This window comes from Hippopotamus amphibius, chromosome 4 (genome assembly GCF_030028045.1).
Source record: "Hippopotamus amphibius kiboko isolate mHipAmp2 chromosome 4, mHipAmp2.hap2, whole genome shotgun sequence".
Lineage (NCBI taxonomy): Eukaryota > Metazoa > Chordata > Mammalia > Artiodactyla > Hippopotamidae > Hippopotamus > Hippopotamus amphibius.
In genome coordinates, this window is record NC_080189.1 from 124720731 (window position 1) to 124746534 (window position 25804).

At 40.3% G+C, this 25804-nt stretch overlaps 1 protein-coding gene across 16 annotated transcripts in view; it reads left to right on the plus strand.

Annotated features, from left to right (window-relative positions):
* KIAA1217 (KIAA1217 ortholog) overlaps nt 1-25804 on the plus strand; it is a 311933-nt gene that overhangs the window by 97419 nt on the left and 188710 nt on the right. Inside the window, exon 2 of one of the 16 annotated variants that reach the window (XM_057731705.1) lies at nt 19771-19894. The exons of 12 other annotated variants lie outside the window; for them this stretch is intronic. The gene's annotated coding sequence lies outside the window, so the exon portion shown is untranslated. Of the gene's footprint in view, nt 1-9775; nt 9793-19770; nt 19895-20240; nt 20259-25804 lie in introns of those variants that run through there. 3 more of the 16 variants (XM_057731706.1, XM_057731703.1, XM_057731701.1) reach the window with 3 other exon arrangements.

The following is a 25804-nucleotide window of genomic DNA, read 5'->3' on the forward strand; positions in this document are numbered from 1 at the left end:
CCCTAGTTCATTGCCCAAAAATGTATACATTGGCCGAGGAGAACAAACCGGGAAAGTACTTTCACAGAGAAATATAAATACGTTTCACTGTGCTGTTCTTTTGTCAGATGTGTTTTTATATCAGATTTCTTACTTATCCCCAAAGCCCCAATTTTGAGTTCATTTATTTCTTGCTGCCTTCATTGTAAATCTCATAGTGTGGGCCTGTTCTTCTAGTAGATAAGTGTATTCAAACTGTAATACTTCCTGGTTTTTAGCATTAACCAAATATTTTATGGACTTTCTCTGAGTTATCGTTTATTTTTAGCTTTTTGATATTTGTTTTCACTAGAGTACAGAATTTTTTACAGCGCGGCCTGCTTCTTTAGGTACTTTAGGGTTGGTGATAGCAACACCCACGCGGCTGGAGCCAGAAGCCCCATTTGAATGGGTTGGCTTCTTTTATTTTATTTTTTTAATTTTTATTGGAGTATAGTTGATTTACAATGTTGTGTTAGTTCCAGGAGTACAGCTAAGTGAATCAGTTATACATCTCTCTCTCTCTCTCTCTCTCTCTCTCTCTCCAAGCTTTTTAAGATTCTTTTCCCATATAGGTCATTACACAGTATTGAATAGCGTTCCCTGTGCTGTACAGTAGGTCCTTATTAGTTACCTATTTTATATATAGTAGTATGTATACATCAATCCCAATCTCCCTGTTTACCCCCCCCACCCCCACTGCCCTTCCCTGCTGGTAACCCTAAGTTTGTTTTCTACATCTGTAACTCTGTTTCTGTTTTGTAGATAAGTTCACATATACTTTTTTTTTTAGATTCCACACATAAGCAATATCATATTATGTTTGTCTTTGTGTGTCTGACTTCACTCAGTATGACAACCTCTAGGTCCATCCACGTTGCTGCAAATGGCATGGGTTGGCTTCTTTTAAATGGCAAAACTACTGCCCCCAAAGAATAAGTTCCCCTCCTTGAGAGGGAAAAATCACATTGCCTTGGTATCTCAGGAGTGCAGTTCCCTAAATATTATTATGCATGGTGGAACACATCTTTATTCAATAGAGCAAGTATTGCCAACAGAAATGAAGTAATAGAGGAAATAACTTCTGGTGGTTTCCAGCTTTAATTATGAGAAATAAGTGAAAAAGAGTTTTCAATCAAAGTTTTTTGTACAGCGATAGTTGACTATCTTTCACTCAAAGATGCTTATGCTCTCGGGGGAAACTAGATAAAAATGAATGTTTTGTTTTTGTTTTTTTCTTTTTTTGTGCATTTTCTGCCTTTGGCTTTTGCTTTATAAGGTCAAATGTTAACACGTGTCTTTTACGCCACCCACAGACTCAGCGGTTGGGGTGGGGCCGGGCTCACCACTGGAACAGAGTGAGGGTGTGTGTGGGGGGAAGGTGCTCAAAGTTCATTATTATGGGATGGCCTTATCATATCAAGACTCATTTTAATGAAATTTCTGCCTCCAGAATGTTTCATCAGAGGCAAAGTGTTATTTTGTAAATCAAGGAGTATTTCCCTTAACAAGAAATCCTTATTTATCACCAGGCTGGGTACTTTCCCCTAAACTATCTTGACTGCTTTTTCTAAATATGAAGACATGGAAGAAGTGAAAGATAAACATTCTCCCCTAAAAAATTAAAAACCCATGATTTGTGGCAAGGGCTTTAATCTGTATTTAACTTTATTTTTATAATAAAATGTGACACAGGTAAAAATCACTGTATTGTGCTTCAAGAGAAGAGAGTGCCTTGATGCAGGTGCCTTGGGGTGGTTAATGGGGAGGAGGAGTGGAGAGGCTTAAAAACTATGTTGCTGGAAGTCAGACTGACAGGAGATTTGGTGGAGGAAGTAAGAAATTGAGTTTTGGAACATTTGAGGTATAGTTGCTGTGGGAATTCTCCTCGTTGGAATATTCGTGTATATTGACATGCATTTAGAACTTACATGTATATCGAAATGCATTTAGACCATGTGCACATTCCCAGGTGTTTAGAATATGTATGTCTAGATTTGGGGAATTCAGTCTGGGCTGCAGCCATCAGTGAATGTGTTTTCTGTTCACCATATTGTCAGTCAGTGCCCCTAGGCCAAAGGAAATACATGTAAGCAGTAAAGTCCATACAACTTAATAAGAATTTATGTCCTAACAGTTTAGTGGCTGATTGAAAATCTAATTGTACACATTGAAAGGAAATATAAACAACTTTTCCATCCTTAAGTGATGGTTAATTTTTTGTGCTGGCTTGGCCTGGCCATAAAACACCAGTCTGGATGCTGCTGTGAAGGTATTTTTTATTATTTTATTTTATTTTATTTTATTTTATTTTATTTTATTTTATTTATAAAATTTATTTATTTATTTATTTATTTTTGGGTGCGTTGGGTCCTCATTGCTGCACGCAGGTTTCCTCTAGTTGTGGCGAGCGGGGGCTCCTCTTCATTGTGGGGCACGGGCTTCTCATTGCAGTGGCTTCTCTTGTTGCAGAGCATGGACTCTACGCACATGGGCTTTAGTAGTTGTGGCTCGCCAGCTCTAGAGCACAGGCTCAGTAGTTGTTTCCACAGGGGCTTAGTTGCATGCGGGATCTTCCCGGACTAGGGCTCGAACCCATGCCCCCTGCATTGGCAGGCGGATTCTTAACCGCTGCGCCACCAGGGAGGTCTTAGATGAGATTAAAATTTGGATTGGTAGACCTTCAGAAAAGCAGATTACTCTCCATAATGTGGATGGGCCTCATCTAATCTTCCTGAGGCCTTAAGAGAGAACATCCAAATCACAGCATTGTTAATCAACTACACTCCAGTATAAAACAAAAAATTAAAAAGAAAAAAAGGAGATAACAGCCAAGGTGTCTGGAGGAGGAAGGAATTCTTCAGACTCAGCTGCACGAGCAGCTCTTTCCTAAGTCCCCAGCCTGCTTGCCTGCCTTGCAGATTTGGGCCTTGCCAGCCCCTGCAATGGCATGAGCCAGTTGCTAAAATCAGTCTCTCTCTCTCTGTGTACACACACACACACACACACACACACACACACACACTCTAGTGATCTGTTTCTCTGGAGAGCACTTACCAATGGGATGTGTGCACCATTGGGCACTACACAGCTTCTCAAACCTAGGAAATAGATGGGACACCATTTCCTGTTCCACCTTGGTTTTTGTACAAAACTTGCTTTTTATCACAGCTGCTTCTCAGAACCCCGCTTTGCAAAGATGACATCATCCAAGGGAATGTAGGTGATCTCATGTTGAAACTGGGAGCTACTTCAAGCTAGTATTTTGCACGGTGTCCAACAAGTGTTGAATATGGCTGTGTTTGCCTCTGAAATTTAACGCATCCCACAGCGTGTCAGTGCATTGGCTGTGGTGTCAGGACAGCGGCTCATACAGTTTGGGAACTGTGGGTACCATGTGGCAGTTGTCATGGGGATGAGATTAGCTCAGGCAGAGAGTGGGGGGGAACACAGAGCAGAGATGAGCCCCAGAGAACACCTGTAAGGAAGGGGCAGCAGCAGAGGAGCTTTTCAGAGGAGAGTTTAAAGGGAAACCAGAGACACAGGAAAAAATTGATACCCTATCTGAACAGAGCAAGGGAAATATGATCCCAGCTAAGAAATGAATCCAGGCATAGGACAGAGGGCAGGAGGAAATATTGTCTGATGCTTACATGGTCAGGGGAGTTAGGATGGTGGGCCTATGGTAATGTTTTCACCTTTTCTCTCTTTTCCAATATATATATTTTTTTACATGTCTATGTCTTCATTGTATAATGAAAAGAGATATATTTACAGCCATGAAAAAAAAGCTTTCTACTCTCCTGTTAATCAACACACCTGACCTTTTTATTTTTCCTTTTTTTTTTTCTGTCCAGTTTCAGCACTGAGCTGAGTGTGTGTTTGTGTGTGTGTGTGTTTAGAGTGGGAGGGGGCGGGCAGAAATAGGTAGGAAGAGATAGTAAAACAAGGGTGTAACAGAAAAAAAATATTTCCAGGTTTGCTTTTCTTCATGAAACGTCCAGTAGAGTTGGGGAGGTAAGACACGAAGCAGGTTCTCAGATGTCCATACAAGGAAGCCTCAGATAGAAGCCAGGCCACGCTCACTAGAGCAGGAGGTGGAAGGCGTGCAGGGCTGGAGCCGGCCCTGGGAAGGGCGTGAGACTTACACAGGTGGGGCTGGGAGGAACACCCTGGGTGAACCTTAGTGCTGCACTTGGACAAGGTCCCAGCAAAGGGGCCTGAACGGATGCTGGGGGCCCTGCTTTAATTCAAAGCCATAGTTTTCTCAAGCCAGCATTAAAACCATCAGTCTTTGCCAAAGCACTTTGTCTCTTGGCATTTATTGAAATTAATTTGCCTGCAAGAAAATTCATGTATCTAGCTTTGTAAAGTATACATTCAAGGACATTTTTCTATGCATTAACTAAAGCCCATAATAATAATAATACAACAATGTGACACACTAGAAAGGTGATATAATTCCAGATTTTGGGGGAATTACTATCATGCTGCTGCTGGTTGTTACATCAGGTAAAAGCAGTGATTCCTAGAGTTGTGTGGCTGGAACCAGTGGGCTTATTTTGCATATCATATGAAATTCTGTTTGGCATCTATTTTTATTTTGAGGAAAGAATAAAGGACAAGAAAGCATCCTGTTCCAAGTTTCCAGGAAGGTTAGGATTTTACTTCCACACCACAGAAAATGCAAACAAATTTGTAATTACACTTCATGCACGGAGCTCTGTTGAGGAAAAATAAATTGGTACTCATCTACCCAAAATCCGTAAATCAGACATAGCATGGCTAATCACAGATATAAATTGTATAAATTGTGTGCTTGGAGCTGATTACTTTCTCCTCAGTTTATTGTGGACAGTTAAGAATTTAGATCTTAGGCTGGCTTCGCTGTTTTTGAAGTGTGACTCAAAAGTGAAAGTTCATTTTTAAATTCTCCTAATCCTGGTTTACACTTTTCCTTCCTTTTTGGTTGAAGTGTTATCTTCAGGAGGCCCATATTGAACTGTAAGTACCAACTTGGGCTGTTTTCAGAGCATCACAGCACCTTACCATTTATCAGAATAACCAGAACTGATTGAGAAAACACATTTTTTTACTGTGTAAAAACAAGACAACTTACAGTAGCAGTTACCATTCATTGATTTCATAGGATGGAGATGGTTCTAATGGGCCCAGCACTGGTTTTCCACCTTCTCCTTTTCAGTACAGACATCCAGGAACATCTTAAAAACTACAGAATAAATGATGCAGCTGCTAGGAAAACAATGTGGTAGTTCCTTAAAAAACAAGTTACAAATAGAATTACCATATGACCCAACAATTCAACTTCATGATGTGCACTCCATAGAATTGAAAGCTGGGACTCAGAGATTTTTGTACACCCATGTTCATGGGAGGATTATTCATGATAGCCAAGAGGTAGGAGCAGCCCATGTGTCTACCAGTGGAAGAATGGATACACCAAATGTGGTCTGCACATACAGTGGACTATTACTCACCCTTAAAAAGGAAGGAAATCCTATTACATGCTACAACATGGATGAACCTTCCAGACATCATGCTCAGTGAACTAACTCAGGCGTGAAAGGACAAATAAGATTCCACTTTCATGAGGTACCTAGGGTAGTGAAATACTTAGAGGCAGAAAGCAGAATGATGAGTGAGTATTAAATGCATACAGAGTTTTAATTTTGCATCCTGGAAAGAGCTCTGGAGATGCACGGTGCTGACAGTTGCACAGTGCATCTCCGGAGTGAATGTACTTCATGCCACCAAACCATGCACTTAAAAATGGTTAATTTTATCACGTTTTTTTTTTTTTTTTTTTTTTTTACCATCATTGAAAAACCAAAACCAAAACCACAGAGGAGTGGGCTCCACCACAGAAATTCCGTTCCGGGTAGTCTGCAGCAGGGGCCAAGGTGCATGATTCTGGTCTAAAGTGTGGCTGGTCTCTGGAGCGGTGAGACCCAAGTGGGACAGCCAGCAGTGGGAACCCCCTGCTGCCCAATGATGGGAGGGGACACCAGGCACTGGAGGGAGAGAGGGGCAGTGAACGGAGCAGGGAGACCCCTGCAGAGGAGACCCTGCTTTGGCCAAGGAGTTACTCCAGTGAGTGGAATGTCAGGCATTTGGAATAATTTGTGCACACAAGCCCAAAGGGTCTTTGTCACATCTGGGCTGCTGTCCTTCAAAGCATGCAGAGTGGGTGGTGGATGTCTGTCACACCTCCAAGAAGCATCAGCTCTGCCCTGGGTCTTGCCTCACCAGCTGCTCAGGTGAGAATCTGGAGAATAGTGGACACGCATCTGCTCAGAGTGCAGCAGAGACAGAAGGGAGGCTTCCAGACCAGCGATTCGTGACTGAGTAAAACAACTTTTTTGGATGGTTCAGAGAGAGATATGGTGATGTGCCCTACAAGTGATCCTTCCCTCTTTCGTTTGTGAGGACGTGAACTTGGGTTCAGCCCTTTGTTTCCTCATGAGCCTGGCCTTCTCCTGGCCCAGAAGCACCTTACTGAACATTGGATTAATGGCGTGACCCACACATCCGTTCAATTTATACACGTGCACAGGGAGTTTCACGTGTGCTGCAGCGGCTCACCACATAAGACGGACCAGAGTTCAACTGAGTCAATCCTTCCATGCCAGGAGAAATCCCTGACAAGGCTGCATTTCTCCTTTGGCAGAGGATTTTATGGCAGTCAATAATAGCTAGCTCTGGTGTCCCTACCGAAGCTCTTTATTGAATACTTATTCATTTTAAGTGACCTTTACTTTTCAGGAATAGGTCTTTATTTGTGAAGTGCAGATTGCAAACAGCCTAATCAGCCCTCTGGCTTTTGGTTACTCGCATTCCATCTGCTTTATAATGCCATTTAAAACCAACTGTGCTAGGGAGGAAAAAAGTATTGACTGAATCTTTTCCTCTGGAAGAAAAATTCATGTGACATTAAGATTGCCAAATGGCAATGTCTTCTTTTGGTGGGGGAGGTGCAGGGTGTGTGTGCGCGCGCGCATGTGTGTGACTGACTTAAGGTGTTTGTCATGTTTCTTCTTAAAGTCCTAGAGTTCAGTGCCCTAGTTAATGTTAGAATTATGAACACAAATATTTCTAGAGACCAAAGGAGAAATGATAATTTAAATCATAAAATGTTGTAACTAATTTTATTATAAATGATAGCATGTTACACAGTTAAGCATTAGATCTTGGGCTGGGGAGCCACTGCAAACATGGAGAAGAAAATACGGATAAATTGTTGAGTGCAGGGTGGGAGTATTAGTAAGAATTCTTGGGTTTTTCTTCCCAAGCTGTGGCTCATTCGTTGTTCATTTTGTAGTTCTGCTTCTTCAGTACACTTTGTGTCTTAGACCCTACTCTTTCACAGTTTTTTTCCTGTAGTTGATTTCTAATCTCATAACATTGTGGTCGGAAAAGGTACTTGATATGATTTCAATTTTCTTAAATTTACCAAGGCTTGATTTGTGACCCAAAATGTCATCTATCCTGGAGAATGTTCCATGTGCACTTGAGAAGAATGTGTCATCTGCTGTTTTTGGATGTAATGTCCTATAGATACCTATTAAATCAAGCTGACTTATGGTGTCATTTAAAGCATGTGTTCCCTTATTAATTTTCTGTCTGGATTTTCTGTCCATTGGTGTAAGTGGGGTGTTAAAGTCCCCCACTATTATTGTGTTACTGTCAGTTTCCTCTTTCATAGTTGTTAGCATTTGCCTTATGTATTGAGGTGCTTCTATGTTGGGTGTATATATATTTATAATTGTTCTCTCTTCTTCTTGGATTGATCCCTCGATCTTTATGTAGTGTCCTTTCTTGTCTCTTGTAACATTTTTTATTTTAAAGTCTATTTTATCTGATATCAGTATTGCTACTCCAGCTTTCTTTTGATTTCCATTTGCATGGAATATCTTTTTCCATCCCCAACACTGCTCTCTTAAAAGGTGATGTTGATACTTGTTTGTCTGCTGGTCTTGCTTGGTCAAGTCTTGCAAACTTGTACTGCTGCTGTGCTAATTTCTTGGATAGGAGCCTAAGATAATCATGTGTATTCATAATGATGCTTATACATGCTTTTATTCAGAGACTGCTGCAAAGAGCCTTGCCTTCCTGGATTGATCATGAACTTGACTCCCCAGATACAGAGTTGGGGAACATACAAGCCAGTGATCATCCAGGTACTGGTTGGATGCCACCTTCTCAACTTAAAACAATCCTAGAAATTCTGATTTCTGTTTATCAAGGAACAATGCCAGAGTCACCTGGGGATGAGCAGTCAATTGAAATTGAAGCTCAGTTTTCTGACTGGTCTTCATTCTTTCACCGTTCCCTTATTACAGACGTGTGGGGCCGTGATTTGCTAGTTCTTTGAAGGTAGAGTCTTGTCTTTGGGGTTTTCTTTTCCCTTTCAGGTTTGGAGCTTAGCTCTTTGATTGCAGGGAGGAAAACTCGGACAGGCTATGGCTGTTCAGCTCTGTCCACTGGCCTCAGTTCCTGGAGTTATGGATAAACTTGAAATTATTAGCTGGGGTGGGTATATGGAAGTGAGATGAGATGAGAAAGAAGGGTGTGTTTGGTCACTGAGTGAGCATCTGAGAATGAGAGTGGGAAGATCACTGTGGGCTCAGCCCTTCAGCATACAGATGAGACCCCGGAGAGGACTCAGGACTCTCGCCCAAGCTCCCAATAGGTAATGGCAGCTCAGCCAGCATACCCCTCACCAGCTGCATTGTACACCACAGTGTGGATGGATCTTCTTAAACTTCTCAAACACGACTAATTACAAGCAGCCAGTTGATCCTATAATGCACCGATTTGTCTGGTCTGGCTATAAGATTAGAGAAAATGATGCTCTTGACGCAGAGGGAGGAAAACCGCAGTAAGTAATGGGGCAGACGTTTCGCTCTGCACGTGGATGTGAGTGGACATGCGTGGGCATGTATGTGCACGTTGGCGTAGTGACGAAGAAAATGCAGAAATCTGTTAATTTGCTAGTTTTTCTCCTAAATTCAATTCCAGTATTTTGTAGTCTTTCTAACCCAGGCCATTTTCTAATATAGGTTTGTGTTCTTTGAATTATACTCTCTGGGACTGGACTTGGGGTTCTTGTTCTTCAAATCCAGGGTTCTAGAATTATTTGAGCTTACAGGTGGGAAAGTAAGCACTGGTGAAGTCAGTTGTCCACTCTGGTTGGTTGCATTGATGGTTTACAGTTGGGGGGCTGTCGGTACCAAGGGTGGGTTACTGCCACCTCCCTCCCCAACACACTCTTTTAGATTACTCATGGGTCCATTGCATAACTTGTTAAACAAAATTGGCATGCCACTGAAAAATTTTTATGATCCTTTTATTAACAAAAGGAGTTTATCCTGGCAATGAACATGATTCTAGGATATGCCCCTCTCCCCCTTGTCCCTTGTCTGCAGTACTGGTCTTCTGCCTCTTTCTTCTGTAGGTTGTACGCTGTAGCCTCTAGTGTCCTTTTCACACACGCTCTGTATGTGAGCATCTTTCAAGATTGTCTCTCTCCCAGGCATCCCTCGGAGGACAGGCAGGTCCAGATCCCAGGCCTGCTCAAGAGGTTTCACCATTGTTCCTTTTTCCTAGACCCATCAACCCAGAATGAACAGAGGGTACCATTCCCAACCACCTCGGGACTTATCCTGCCTCCTTCTCAGAAGATTTACCCAGCATGGCACCCATGCATTTGAGAGAGAAGCCACTCTCTCTCTAGATGACCCCTCCAATGAATTTGTAAGGAAAAACCTTCTTTGGGAATGCCAAGTAGTTACACTCACATTTTTGTTTTAAATTTTGTTCATACTGTATGCAGTCTTGTTCCATTTATGTGTTACATTGTCAGTGAAATAGCATATTCTCCAGCTAAGTAAGTGCCTGAAGATTGCTTGGTTTTCATGTACTTAGAGCTGCTCAGCTAGAAGATAGGTTATCTTCGTAAGATCTAAAATGTTTTCGTTTAACTTCATTCAATATATATATATTTAATTAAATATATATATTCATTATATATATAATTGGATTATATAAAGGGAAACATGAACATAAAACTATTGTTTTGGGTTTTTAAGATGAGCAATGTTAAGGCAAGCTTGTATGCTCATGAGAATGATCTAGAGAAAAGAGGGGGTGATCGTAGGAGGGAAGAAACTGAACAAAGGATTGGGATTTCGTGGAGGGGTTGGCCTCAGGGGCAGAGATAGCTTTTCCATCGTTACAGTAGGAAAGGCGTCATGTGGGCACATAAATTTGGTGGATGAGGGTGAGGAGATAAGGTAGTTCTTGTCTGTCAGTGACATTGGAAGGGAGGTGATCTGCTGCGAGTCAGAAGAGGATGTTGGAAGTTTGAGAAGGGAGGAAAACCTATGAAATAGGTTGTCATCCTGGAAAGTAAAATAGTAAAATAATGAGGAAAGCATAGAAGAATTCATTTAGCAGAGTTGAGTGCTAATTTGAGATTTGTGGTAATGAAGTTAAGGTAAGACTATTAAGCAGAGTTGTGTGGGGTTTTTTTTCCCCCTTATAGCAATTTTAGCAGCTCAGTTGCAAATAGTTAGTTACGTTGAACCTGTATTGATTGCCAGGCTGGTTCAATGGCAGAAGAGAGGGTCAAGGCAGATGAAGCTATTGGCAAGTGATTGATCATAAGGTTGGACCCCGGGATCTAAACTGGGTGTGGTAAAGTGGATGGTGGATTGGAATTGAATGATATGATCCATGTGGGGTCAAGGAATCACCGGAAAGTGTTTTTGATGGTTTAATCATTATGCCTTTAATTTGTGTGGCTGTGCATTGTTTAAACAATGCCGTATGTGGCCAACTGTCTGAAGGTACTGGTGGGGTAGGTTGGGGATGGGATGGGGAAGGAGGATGGGTGTCCATAGGTCCAGTAGCCAAACTCTCATATCAGGGAAAAACTTGGGAGCATGGTTTTTATTTAAAAGACTGTGTTAGCGATTTGAAAGATGATAAAAGTAGGGTTTTTTTGTGTATCAGCCTTTATTCAGTTTGAGGTTAGTAATTTTTTTATAGCTCAGCTATTTTCAATGGATTTTTTTTAATTTAAAAAAAAGTGTCCTTTTTGAAATTTCTTTTTTACTTATTTGAAAAGTACAAGTAAAGGTGAGAATTAATATTTAGTCCTCTGGAAATAATTTTTTTTAAGTAAATCACATCCATTATGGAAATTCAAAAAGTTCAAAAAGCATTTAAAAAAATCCTGTCCTACAGATAGACAGAAATGTCTTTCTATTTTTTTGGCATATTTTTAAAATAGTGGTTTTTATTATTACTTAATGTCTTGTCATTTTATTTTTAATGGCTGTAAGATATTTGTGTTAATTTTTTAAATAGATGAAATTATTATTGTTATTAGATATTGAAATATTTTCACATGTATGATGTGATGAATAACTCAGCAGTGAGCCCCAGGAAGGGACTATCTTAAATTGTAAACATACCAATTAAAGGGGCTACGACCTTCCCTCCTAAGGCCTTGTTGGAAGCATTGCTTCTATTTCAGCAAGTTCTAGGACTGTCTGGAAGGAAGTACCACTGAGCAGACTTTGGATACCTGGGAAAGTAAAGGGACCTTACTTTATATCCAGTTTTTACTTCTTTATCTTCTCTATCAAGCTCTTTCATCACTAGAGTACCTGTAAGTTGATGTTATTAGAAGTTAGAAGTTGTAAAGTTCCTTCCTATAGGCTATCATCTTACTCACATATCTCCAGGAGCTTGAAATTAACATTTTATGGGAGAAAACCTTAATTCACAAAAATTCTACTAGCTTCCTCCACCCCCACTCCTGCTAAGAATTAAAAAGAGTGCTATTTTTAAAATTTTGATGGCGGAATACTTTGGTTTAGCTCATGCAATACAAATATTTGTGATAGCCTAGTTTGAGAAAAACAGACAAAAGCTCCTTATAGCACAGGTGTTGTACTTATCTAATTCATTTTTTTCCAGTGTGCTCTAACATTTCTCAGATGTAAAGGTGTGAAGGGCATGGTTACCAAAAAAAAACAGATGTGAACGGTGCTGTGTTATTAAATGTCATGCTTCTTGATTTGTCGGTTGTGTATTATCACGAACAAAAATGGATTTTCCTACTCTTATGCTTTTGTACTTTCTCAGCTGGGCTATCCATGAACTGGTTTGTGGCTTTCTTATTTTGCAGTGAGGAGTGAAATTTTAAATTACTTTGGTTCCTTTCCCAATTATATGAATTAATACTGGTTCTCAAAATTCTTAGATACAGGAAAGGTACAATTGAAGTAGAAGGGTGTTTTGTTGGTGACTAGGGAGGAGAGTGTTTCGGAATAGCTGATGGTTTGTAAATGATGCTTAATATTTAAGGAGGGTAAGGTGATAAATTCTAGTCCACGCTGGAAATGTTTTGTGCATACCACTTTTAGGTTTCCTTTCATTGAATTATATGTTTTCTTGGCATTTTCAAAAGATAGCATAAAATGTTTGTTTTCTGGAAGATGAAAAGTGCAAACTCATCCCATTTATATTAGAAAAGATGCAAGCTACTGTAGTCTTCCAAATCAGTATCACTTCTCCTTTGGTGAGAACTAGCCTGGGTACTGTCAGCATTTTAGAAAACCTTTTCATGGGTGTTGTCTTCACAAGGCAAGGTAAGATGCCAAATACAGATGTTTCAGAAGTGTTAGCTCAACAGGCAAGCATCACTGTGGTACCCAATTTTGGCACATCAAGAAAGTGAGATGTTCAACAGTCTTTCCCAAAATGTGGTTAGCTTTGTGATTTTAAGCATGTTTTTGCTATATTATTAATTGGTGTAAAGTCCCCTTTTGGTATAAATGTAAGGGAATTGCTCATTGAGTCTTCCATGCTTTACATATTATAATATTGTGTATTATGTGTTGATACCTCTCAAATACCCTTCGTTTTTATTTACTGTTGTTTTTATTCCCATTTCACTGATGAAGAAATAGAGGCACAGAGGATATGTGTAACCTGTCTGGGATCACAGCTAACAAATGGCGGAGCCAGGATTGAAACTCTGGTTGTAGAGAGTATAATGTTAAATCTGTGTGTTGTATTTTTTTCAGTTCCAGGATTCTGGGACCATCTGCTCCATGCTATCGTGGTGCCCTCTGTTCTGGAATGTTAGTCATATTTGTGTGTGACCTTGTGACTCTGATTGGGATCCAGACTGGGCCACTGAGCAGTCAAACAGCTCTATTAGCAGAGATGTCAATGCCCTTACTTTTTTACTAGGAATAAATGAGTAATTGATATGTTGTTTTCAAATTTCTATGACTGTATCCCTCTTCTCCTCTTACGTCTACAAAATGTCTTCAGGAACAAGATAATTAATATATAGCTTCATCTGTTTATTTTTGAGACCCACACTTGTATCTCTGTTCATAGTTTGTCTTAGGATCCCTGTGATTCTGTGCGCTGAACTGGTCACTGTAGATATCACCGTGTAAGCTGGGATCCAAGTTTTATTAACTGAATTTGCAGCATCGGTTATGAAATCACTGTCCTTCTGTATGTATCTTTCCAAGTTTCCAAACTAATGGCATTGTTTGATAGGGTTCACTAGTAGCATTGTTATGATTTATACCATATTACATTTATACTGTATTATACTGTCTACCGCCTTGTGCCTGTTACTCAGAGGAAAGTAAGAATTCTTTTACACTTAAGTAATGAAGAAAATCTCATCTGTGGGTGAGACCCCATAGAGTAGTCCCCTTGCTCCAGAGCCAAAAGAGAAAGGTAAATTGTCTTAAGATGTGAATACATCTTTCATTGGATGATCAGCCCTTTATAGACCTAAGGGGCCAGTGATACTGTGTCCCCTCTGATGGAGCACATCCATAGGAAATTGAGTGTGAACACTCCTGTATTTAGTAAACCAGACGTTATTTAACTTCTCTGAGCCTTCATCTTCTCACCTGTTAACTAGGATCAAGAATACTTATCTTAGAACTTCCCTGGCTGTCCAATGGTTAAGACCACACTCCCAATGCAGGGGACACAGGTACGATCCCTGGTTGGGGAACTAAGATACTGCATGCCAAGTAGAGCAGCCAAATTAAAAAAAAAAAAAAAAAAGAATACTTATCTTACTGGCTTGATTGATATTTAAGTATATTCATATAATGTGCTTAGTACTGTGCCTTTCTCCTAATGTAGGCACTCAATAAGGGATAGTTACTTGATTTTTTTAAAATATTTATTTATTATTTATTTTTGGCTGCACCAGGTCCTAGTTGCGGCATGCGTGCGGGATCTAGTTTCCTGACCAGGGATCGAACCTGGGCCCCATGCATTGGGAGCGAGAGTCCTGCCCACTGGACCACAAGGGATGTCCCGTTACCTGATTATTGATTAATAGTAAGCTACGAAAAGGAACTTGAGCAGGTTTGGAGAATCAACCATTAGCAAAGAAATCATAATGGAAAATGCACTTAGGCAAATGCACTAAGCCAGTACTATTTCGTGGTTTTGCCTAAAAAAAAGAAAATATTAAAAAATAAGGAAAAATGGGGGTAAAGGAATCTCTCTTGCTGACTTAAGACCTTGTTTGACTTGTCTCGTGTATAATTTACATAAGACTCAAAAATGTGGACTGTTTAAGAATAGGTAGGAACTTGAAAACTAAGGCTTTGTTACCCTTTGCACAATTCTTTGGGTGACCTAAGAGGATATAAAAGGAGATCACCAGACAGAAAGCTTGTAGTTTCGAAACAAACATTTTAGAAAAAGCAAAGGGAACCCTCTCATGGAATTTTGATGCCAATCTCTCACTTAAGAGAAGAGGTGGGGACTTCCCTGATTACCCAGTGGTTAAGAATCTGTCTGCCAATGCAGGGGACACGGGTTTGATCCCTGGTCCGGGAAGATCCCACATGCCTCAGAGCAGCTAAGCCTGTGTGCCACAACTACTGAGCCCACACACCATAACTGCTGAGCCCAAGCACCACAACTACTGAAACCCGCACACCTAGAGCCTGTGCTCTGCAACAAGAGAAGCCACCACAATGAGAAGCCTGCGCACCTCAAGAGAGAGTAGCCCCCCGCTCACCACAACTAGAGAAAGCCTACGTGCAGCAACAGCCAATAAATAAATAAATTAATTAATTTAAAAAAAGCGAGAGAAGAGGTGGACAGGCTTTCTAAACCTCTGAGCAAGTTATAGATCTGGACAGTGTCAGGGTTCTCCTTGCCCTCTTCTGCCCTGTAGATCCAAATCAACTCCTAGAGAAACAGCGGGATCATTTTGGAGAAGAAAGCAGAAAAATCAACGTGGATGGCTGCCCAGTTTGAAATTAGCTATTACAAACGTAGGAATTAGATGAGTGTCTAATTGTGTAAGATGTTCGTATTTCTTAGGATCTTCAATCACTAAATGTCAGCCGTATTAATAAAGTTGAATTTGTGAAAGTGGATCTCAGGTATTTACGAGGAAACTCACAGAGATTGAATACACAGGAGAATCCAGTGGTCCTGACTGTGCTTTAATGAAATTCGGTTACAGGAAACAATGAGAGGCCAGTCTAACAAAGGTAGGGAAGCTAGGAGGAAACCCAACAGGGTGAACAAAGAACTGCTTGAATAGCTGAGACTTGAACAGGAATGCTGCGGCAAAGCAGGGGGCTGGCTGAGGGCCAAGGAGGAGTACAAAGAAACAGCAGCAGAGTGAAGTCAGCAAAGCTCTAGCAGGAAATGAGAAGCAACTTTCAAAACACATCAAGGGAAACCTTCTTCAAATACATCACAAGCAACAAGACAGGGAAATGTCGTTTCTCTGTTTCGTCGAGGAGCAAGTTGGTTTAAAATGACAGCCATAGGTCAAGTTGTCTACCTTTATTTTTGCCCCCCCCCCCCCCGCCCAAAGCAAACCTACTTTGTTTTAAAAGAGCTGGTGGTACTGACTGGGAGTAAGGGGAGGAAGCAACGTTCCTAGAAGAGCTGGCGGCAGGCTGTTTTACAGACTGCTCATACTAAAGTCTGTAGGCCCCGATGGGTACTGGAATAGTTGTTTAGAACGATAGCCTCAGAGAACACCAGTTGTAGAGAGAATATGGAACTAGGGAAGGAGCAGCTTGCCATTTTTAGGTAACACGGAGGAAAAAGTGACCTTGAAATAACAAATCCGGAAGCTTTTATGACTTGGAAGAAAAGGGGGTCCGGTGGGGGTGGGGAGAAGTGGCAGATACCATCACAACATTGATTTGGAAACACCTTGCAGACTGAAAGCTAGCAGGGGACCCAGTGTGGTTTGAAAGACTGTCAGTTCTGTCAGACTCACACAGTCTCTCTCTGTAATACAGTGACAGCCCAGTAGACTGAGGGAGAGTGGAAGTGATCTAGTCTGATTTCAGGAAAGCTGATGATGTCCTCCACTGGTCACACTTAACTGGGCCTCAAAGAGTGATTATTTTTCACTCTACAGCTCTTGGGCTGAGCAGCTACTGCGTTGGAGCACATCGAAAGTGTGTTTAAATAGGAACTCATGTTCCTGGCAGAACGGGTCAAAAGGGTCATAGTGAGACATGTTCTACTGTGATCAGTACCAGATCCAGTACCTATTCAAAATGTTCTGTAACTTGTAAGGTGTGCAGGAAACACAGAAAATGGCCAGGCTGTTGGTGGGGATGGGGAGGAGAAAGGGATCTGGGTCAGAATGGTCTTGGCCACTTGGGAGGCATGGTTGCTAATGGAATAGTAGATGGTGACATCAGGGCAAAAGGGTAGGGTGTAAGAGAACACTTGTACTTTCATCTGTAAGGGTCCCGATGGTCCTGGTTTGAATGCATGATCAGAAGCCATGCATTTGGAGTTTATCTGATGGTTTGTTTTTTTCCCCAAAGCAGTGTCGAGTTGGTTTCTTTCTGAGCCCTGTAAGTTGTTTTTTTTCTCAGCCAGCTACCCTCTAAGAATAGTTTAAGAGAAGGTCTTGTGGGTATAAAGCTCAAAATCAATACGCCAGCCTACAAGGTCAGGTAACAAACTACCTTGTACTAAGTTCGGGTCTTAGCCTTGGGTAAGCAAGGATCTAGTCCCAGTTCTACAAGAAAAGGAGTGGTTGGAGCCATTGAGAAGAGTCATAAGGATGGTTAACAGCTTGGGAAAAACGAGGGATCCAGGCATCCAGGCAAAACAAAGTGTGAATTCAGTGTGGAGGATGTTGAGTGATGAGTTATTAATGTTAAGTGTCTGAAGGATTTATTTTTCAAGCACGCCAGTGGTATGTTTTATATTTCTTCTGATGGCAAAGAAGGCAAAGACTTACCTGAATGAAGGCTTTGGGATAGATTTAAAGGAGGATCGTGTGACCCTTATTAAACTTAGAGATAAGGTTGTGAGGCTGGGTGAGTGTCTCCTTCTAAGAGATCTTTAAAATATGAGCAGTTATGTTTGGGGGATGAGTACATTTGATACATTTATAAAGTGTTTGAGTTTGGACTTCAACTAGGCAGTGAAGGAGATGAGCCTTCGGATCGCTTTCAACAGTATGTATTTGTATTTGTTTTAAAGGACTTAGCCTTTTGTAAGAAAGTTTTAATTGGCATTTTCCTCTTTCTACTACAACTGTGTGTTTAGCTCTTCTAATGACCTTTATGTCATTCCTTTATGGTAGTATTTATAAGCTTTTATTGTATTTGTTTGCTTAATTAAATAACAGTCTCCTTGATGCCTCTCAGCTCTGTAAACAGACCACGTCTATCTTATTCACTGTTGTAACTCCAGTTCCAACCCCTTACCTGACACGCAGTTGTAATATTTGTAGAATGAATGATAACGTTGAATGAAGCATGACTTAGAAGGTTGCGGGCTTAGAAGGTTGTCATTTTCAGAATAATTTGTTGGAGACTAGAATTATCGCTAAAATGGATTTCCCAATGTTGAGCATTTTGTTGACGTTTTACTGCTGAAATTGTGGGTCATTTGCAGGAAAGAACTTCCTCTCTAATCACCTTCTTTTAAAATGCAAATGGAATCCACACAAAAACTTGTACATGAATGTTCACAGCAGCATTATTCATAATTACCAAAAAGTGTAAATAACCCGTGTCCATCAATTAATGAATAAAAAACCAAAAGATGGTATACCTATACAGTGGAGTAATATTTGGCAATAAAAAGAAATGAAATACTAAATACTAACACATGTTACAACATGGATATATTTTAAAAACATGCAGGTCGCAGAGGATCATGTATTATATGATTCCATTTATGTGAAACGTCCAAAATAGGCAAATCCACAAAGATAAAAAGTCTGGCTGGTGGCTCTGAGCATTGCCAATGACCCCTGACTTCGTGTGCTCACTTAGAGGCCTCGTCTTCTGCACAGGGCTTCATTACCAGCGGGCTGGAAACAACCTGGGGTCATGTTGCGTTTGGGAGTTGTTTGGCCATGGCCTTGAACAGTAGTGTCCCAGTGAAGTCCTAGATATGATTTATGTAAGAATTAGCTTTTCTTTTTTTTTTTTAACAATAATATGCTTCCAGAAATTTCTAACCTACTTTGTAACTTAACCTGGTGATAAAAGCAGTTATTAAAAAGACTACCTACCCCCTTCCAAAAAAAAAAGTTGTTACTCTTTAGTTGTAGGAGTTGTAGGAGTTCTTTATATAACCTGGGTAGCAATCCTTTCTAAGCTATATAATTTGCAAATATTTTTTCCCATTCCATGGGGTGCCTTTCACTCTACTGACAGTGTCCTTTGTTGCACAAATATTTAAATTTTGAAATCCAATTTAACCTCCCTTTTGTGGCCTGTGTTTTTGGTTTCATATCCAAGAAATCATTGTCAAATTCAATGTCGTTAAATTTTTCCCTTATGTTTTCTTGGCTACCAATTGGAGGTTCATATTCCTCCTTCCTCAGGTTTGATAATTTGCTAAGATGGCTCACAGAATAGAAGGAGACAGTTTAATTACTATTACCCGTTTATTACAAAGGATGTCTTAAAGGATACACATGAACAGCCAGAAGGATGCTTGTGCAATGTGAATGTACTTAATGCCAGAACTGGACACTTAAAAATGGTTAAAATGGTAAATTTTATGTAATATATTTTACCACAATAAAAAATATTATTTTCAAATGAGGACATTTACTCATATAAACAGCAGTCTGCCATAAAAGTCCCATGTCACCTGTCCCAGCCTACGTATTCTCAGTTGCTTCTTCTAGAACATAACAAACACAGTAAGCATCACCTCACCCAGATTCTTTCACAGCTTTTACTCCGCAATTACTGAGTGAACCAACCAGTCATTGACAACATTCTCAACAGTGCTTAATAGACTCTTGTGAACCCTGGGATTTGTTAGTCATCATCTGGACCAAACTCCTTGAGATTCCATAGTGTTGTTCTGTTTTTGTTATTGGTGTTCTAATAATGTTTCATACTAATTTATCCAATTCAGTAGTTTAAAAATATACTTACAAGTAATGCATTTTTGAAAGATACTACTGCATCTCACAAGCTATTTCTTACTGGAAACCAAAGACGTCCTGATAATGATGGAATGCAATTTTGATGGCTTGGAAAGGGGTCTGGAAAGTGGATGCTGTGTGCACAGTATTTCTTCCGTGACCTATGGCTTACCATTTTGGATTGGACTGTTCATGCATACTTCACTTCGTGGGAACAGGATGCGTAGCAATTTGTAAATCTGCAGACTTAACATTTTCTGCATTTGCCTTTTTCCTAGAGTTTTTGCCAGTTTCAGCAATGAATAGGACACTATAATCTCTCAAAATGTTCTCTAACTTCAAGCAAATTTGAAGTCTAGAAGGCAACCAACAAATGCCGAACCAGCATAAGAATCACCAGAAGTAAGGAGTAGTCTCTGTCCCAGTGTGGGTCATTTTCTAGGTTCTTCTGTCAGAGATTCTTTCAGGGGCCTTCCCAGGTGGTTCTAAAGTGCAAGGTCTTTGTCTGTACCTTTCAGAACACTTCCCATCCCGTTATGCGACTTCAGCAACCTTCTTAGCCCGAGTCCCCTGGTCCTAGGGGGGTCACACCTACGTGGGACTGGAACAAATGACTTGAATGGCCCCTTCCTTCTAGAGGACACAAAGAGACACTACAAGTCCTGTAGGATGTGCACATGCTGGAAAGATCCTCATGAAATTATTCATGCCTTCAAGATGGGCTGAATTTAATCCTTCGGAGACAGGCAGCTATCAAGTTTTGAAGGTGTTGAGCATATTTTATAATTTTGATCTGGATTCTCAAGATATCCCTCTGTGTCTAACCTAAAACTGGTTTGAAATGGGTTTTATTTTCATATAATATAAATTTGTATATTTTTTCCTGATTCTAGAAGTGATACATGTTACTTTTTTTTTTTTTTTTTTAATTTATTTTTGACTGCATTGGGTCTTCGTTGCTGTGTGCCGGCTTTCTCTAGTTGTGGCAAGCGGGGCTTTTCTTGTTTTGGAACACAGGCTCTAGACACACAGGCTTCAGTAGTTGTGGCACATAGGCTCAGTAGTTGTGGCTCACAGGCTCTAGAGCGCAGGCTAAGTAGTGTGGCACACGGGCTTAGATGCTCTGCAGCATGTGGGATCTTCCCAGACCAGGGCTCGAACCTGGGTCTCCTGCATTGGCAGGTGGATTCTTAACCAGTGTGCCACCAGGGAAGTCCTACATGTTCTTTTTTAATGGTTGTCAATTTAAGACATTTTAAGTTTATTTCCTAGGTTCTTTCCTTGTGGCTTTGAAATTTAGAGAGAATTGATTCTTACAATATATATGACTCTTATGGAAGGGTAATTTCATCTTAACAGAATCATGTGGAAACTGTCTTTTAGAACAACATCTAGAAAAATGTAAACTGTTTCCAGAATAGATTTTATTTTCATGGGGAAGGAAAACTTTGAGTTAAAGTGACACGGGTTTATGCCTGAACCAGCTTCTTAAAGCAAGTTTTCAAGCTTGGTTTCCTTATCTATAAATTGAAGAAACATATTTTTCTCAGGATTGTGTGAACTGAATAAAATAGTACACGTGAAAGACCCTGATAGGAATCAGGTGCACAGAGTAGCTTCTCAAATAATCATTTCTCCTCCTGTACCTTCTCTATCTCTTCTTAACTTCTTTTTCTTACATATATTATCCCTTTTTTGACATCTCTTCATTAGCACAGAAAATATGCTTTTTCTGGGTTGTAACATTGCAGCTCAATCACTGAATATATTTTTCCCCTTTTGGGCATTGCCACCCAATTTTTGGCCATTCAAGAAAATCATCAAATATAGTTCATTAGTTATTACCGAAATCTAAAATTTTAATTTAAAGAAAATTAGTCTTCTAAGTGGGGAGAAATCCTGTGCCATCCTTTGTAAAGGATTTGCTTTCTTATTGTCAAAGTAGCATGTTTGGGGCTTGGCCTCAACCTTCCATGGACCTATTGAATTACTAGGTCCAGAAGCTAGTAAACTCACAGGTAAGAAGATAGTCAGGAGTTTTAGTACTATTTATACCAATAACCAGGGACTAGATCACACGCATTACATGTGTTTCTTTAATCTTCACAGCTCTCCAGTGGGTATTATTATCACTATTTTACGGGAGAGGAAGTGAAGATCCTTAGAGGTCGGTTAGCTTACTCAGGATGACACACTGAGAAAGTTCTAGACCAAGCCTGTCCTGGGGCAGTCTTGAGACTTTTAGTATTTTCCACAGTTTGACTGCATTTAGGGGGCACGATTATGGGGAGACATCTCTTACCATGCAGAACAGCAGTATCCCACCAGAGCCAGGGTTTGTCTCAGGACAGAGTCTCTCTTGCTTCATCTTCTAATCTCTGACTCCATCGTCTCTCCACCGTCTCTTGCTTGCCAGGACAACAGGGTCACTGTTGAGAGTGTGTTCATCAGTAGAGCTAATTCCAAGGATTCATAGAATCAGGATGTCTCACTGCAGGCTATGCAGTTCCACGTAGAATGGAAGGAGAATCTAATCGGGCCTTGATATCCAGGGGGATCAGGTCCTCCGCCAGGCCAAGGAGGACTGCCTGGTTTGGCCTCTATCCTGGAGGAGCGTGAGTTCAACCATGATTACTTCTCATTCTCTCCCAGCTGGCATCTCCCCACTCCCATCCCCGTGGCACCCATCACCCGGCTGAGGCCAGGCAAGGCTCCCCTGACCCAAAGAGATTCATGGTGAAGTTTACTTATGTCTTTGGCTTTAAACTGCCATCAAAAGAACTGTCCAGGGGCTTCCCTAGTGGTCTAGTGACTGGGACTCCGCCTTCCCAGTGCAGGGGGTCCAGGTTTGATCCCTGGTCAGGTAACTAGATCCGGCATGCCGCAGTTAAGACCCAGTGCAGCCAAATGAATGAATGAATTAATTAAAAAGAGAAAGAACTCTTCAGACATCATCCTTCTGTCATTGAGTTGACTATCTCACATTTAGTTGAATGTTCTTTTCTTCCATGATATCTACCTCACAAGGAATCATAGGATTTGCTTGGAAATTTTCTTCAAGTAAGCAGAAATACTGCAGCAATCAGTCCAGCTTTTTAGTGGTGGGAATATTCTTTGAGTGTGTGTGTGTGTGAAAATGTGTCTGACACATTACGTGGAGATAGTTTTCTGTCCTATAATCCTCAAAATGCACATCCTGTTCTCCGATTGCTTTGCTCTTTCCTTCCCTGTAGACACTGTGTTATGCTCACAAGGCTTCCAGGTCCATTTGGATCAGAGCTGCTTGTTATCCTGCTCCTGTCAGATAACCAGCCATCATTGTGCAAAAGGAAAACCAAGAAATGCATTATTCCTGCGCTACAGTGGGACTCAGTGCCCCAGCTTGCAAATGAACTTTTTCTTTGTTTCTAGAGGCATTCTGTCATCATATGTAATAGGATTGCCTTTTTCATGTCTTCTGTATGTAGGTGAAATCTTTATTAAAATCCTGGTTGAAATGACAGTCAAGAGATGGCTTGGAAGATTGTCATGCCAAGATGATTCCTCCTCCTCTATTCCTGAAAAAGAGACTTCACGAAGTTGTCTTTATTTACATTGTATTGAAATCACTATCCGGAGTTGAGTTCTCCTTTTGCTTTCCTTTTCAGTGGAGACTTGATGTTTATCTCATTACTTCCACTTCTAGACAACTATAGATTCTCCCTTATCTGAACCCAACACTCCTGGGAAAACTGTAGGAAATTGATACAGGAAAACAAAGTATATTTCCTTTCATACGCTATGTCATATCCTATGGCTCTTTTAATAACTTATTTTTATGAACTGAGGCTGTAAAAGATTTCCTCAGTGTGGTTTTTAGAGCAAAATACAAAACTGGCATTTGGGAGATCTTGGATTTCCCGCAGGCTCCGCCAATTGCTAACTGGTGACTTCAGACGAGGCATTTAACTTTGTTTGGTTCCAATCTCTTCAGTGTGGGGGTTGAACTGGATGGCCTTGAAAATTCCTTTTAGTGTCAACATTCTGGGACTCTGAAATAAAGATAATTGCATAGAGTAAAAATATCCTTATTCGTTCCTAGAAGATAGCCCTTTATAATTAATGTTGTTTGAAAGGAGTGCCGATGTACAGATCTTGGACAAATAATTAAAATTCAAGGAAGTCTACCAGACTGTTCTTATGAGCATGAAATTATGCTTCAAGGCATAGCCCTGTGGCCTTTGCAGGCAGTCAGCTTGTTTTTGAGAAGCACCATCGGCTGTAGACATGAGAACAGCCACTGAGCTCTGTATTCAGATGTGTACAAGGCCACTAGCGCAGAGGACAACAGCCACAAACATCTGGAATATAGCCATACATTCAGATGTGGAAAAAAGACAGCTAAGAAACAAATGATTGTCACTAAGCCTAAACGTTTCAATTAGAGAGACACCCACCTACCTTATATATTGCCAAACTTAGTAGAAGACTATGACAACAGAAAGATGGCAGCTGACAGCAGAAAGAAGGTTAATTTTTTAAATTAAATGTAATATAGGTACATGGTAAAATCTTCAAATCGTACCTGAAGCCATGCAGACACCTACAAATCAAAAGCTTCTACCTTCATTTCTCAGCCCCTCTTTCTAAAAGTAACCACTGCTGATAATTTCCTATTGGATCCTTTCTAAAGATGGTACATACACATCCCAGTACATACATGTATAGCTTCTTTTTACATTTAGATAAATTACATACAGTTGTTCTATACTTCTCAATGGTGCATCTTCGCGATATGACCACGTGTGACTGTCTTCTGTATGACCACATCAGATCATATAGAATCAACTCATTCTTTTTTTTCTCTTTTTAATATTTATTTATTTATTTATTTGGTTGCACCAGGTCTTAGTTGCAGCTCACGGTCTCCTTTGTTGCTCCTCACTGGCTCCTTAGTTGCGGCACATGTGCTTCTTAGTTGCGGCACATGTGCTTCTTAGTTGCAGCTCACCAGCTCCTTAGTTATGGCATGCGAACTCTTAATTTTGGCATCTGGGATCTAGTTCTCTGACCAGAGATTTAATCCAGGCCTCTTGCACTGGAAGCTCGGAGTCTTAACTACTGCGCCACCAGGGAAGTCCCTCAACTCATTCTTTAATGTCTAGATTGTTCAGTGCTGTGTGGATTATCGTAATATTAAATCAATGATCATTTCTCTGTTTCCACCTCTCTCAACCTGCAACACCTGTGTGTTGGTCACTGTTTTCATTCTGTTCATGTATCTGAGTTTTTTGCCCCCAGATGTTCTATAGGGTAAATTCCTAACAGTGGAATTAATCAAAGCATTTAAAATTTTACCAGGAAGTTTGAACCAATTTAAATATCCCTGCAACATATAAGGATGCTGGTTTCTTTATTGTTGCTACCCTGGTTATCAAAATTTAAAAATTCTGCAAATCTAATAAGTGGGGAAAAAAAAAAGACACTCATTGTTTTGATTTATCTTTTCAAAATAAATGATGTTGGGACTTCCCTGGTGGCACAGTGGTTAAGACTCTGTGCTCCCAATGCAGGGGGCCTGGGTTCAATCCTTGGTTAGGGAGCTAGATCGCACATACATCCTGCAACTAAGAGTTTGCATACCACAACTAAGGAGCCCACGAGCCGCAACTAAGTCCTGACGCAACCAAATAAGTAAATAAATAGTTGAAATACTATCCATATAACAGAGATTTAAAAATTAATAAATAAAATAGAATAAATGATGTTGAGGTTGATTTTCATATAAATTAGTTGATTTGTGTGTGTGTGTGTGTGTGTGTGTGTGTGTGTGTGTGTGTAAGGTTCCAGTTTGTGGTTTTACCCATTTTTAATTGGACGATGACTCTTTCTTCTATTGATTTGCAAGACAGAGTCATAAACTAAGGATTAACTTTCTGTCATACTTGTGGCAAATATTTTTCCAGTCTGTCTTTGGATTTTGTTTATGGAAATTTTTTTTCCCTAGAAATTTAAAAATTTCATACAATCAGATTTGCAAATCTTTTCCTTCATACATCTGCCTTTAGAGTTGTGTTTTGGGAAAGGCCTTCCCCATTCAACTATTACATATTAAAAATTGTGCTTTATTCTAGTACTTTTTTTTAGAGTTTAACTTTCGTAGGTTGTAATATTTGACCTGTCTAAAGTTTGTTTTGAGGTAAGGAGTTTGATAGGGATCCAGCTTTATTTCTTTTTCCAAGTGGCTAATCGATGCTGCTGCTACCACTGACTGTATAATTAATCTTTTCCCCACTGATTTGAAATACCACCTCGTATGGACCTAGAGTCTGT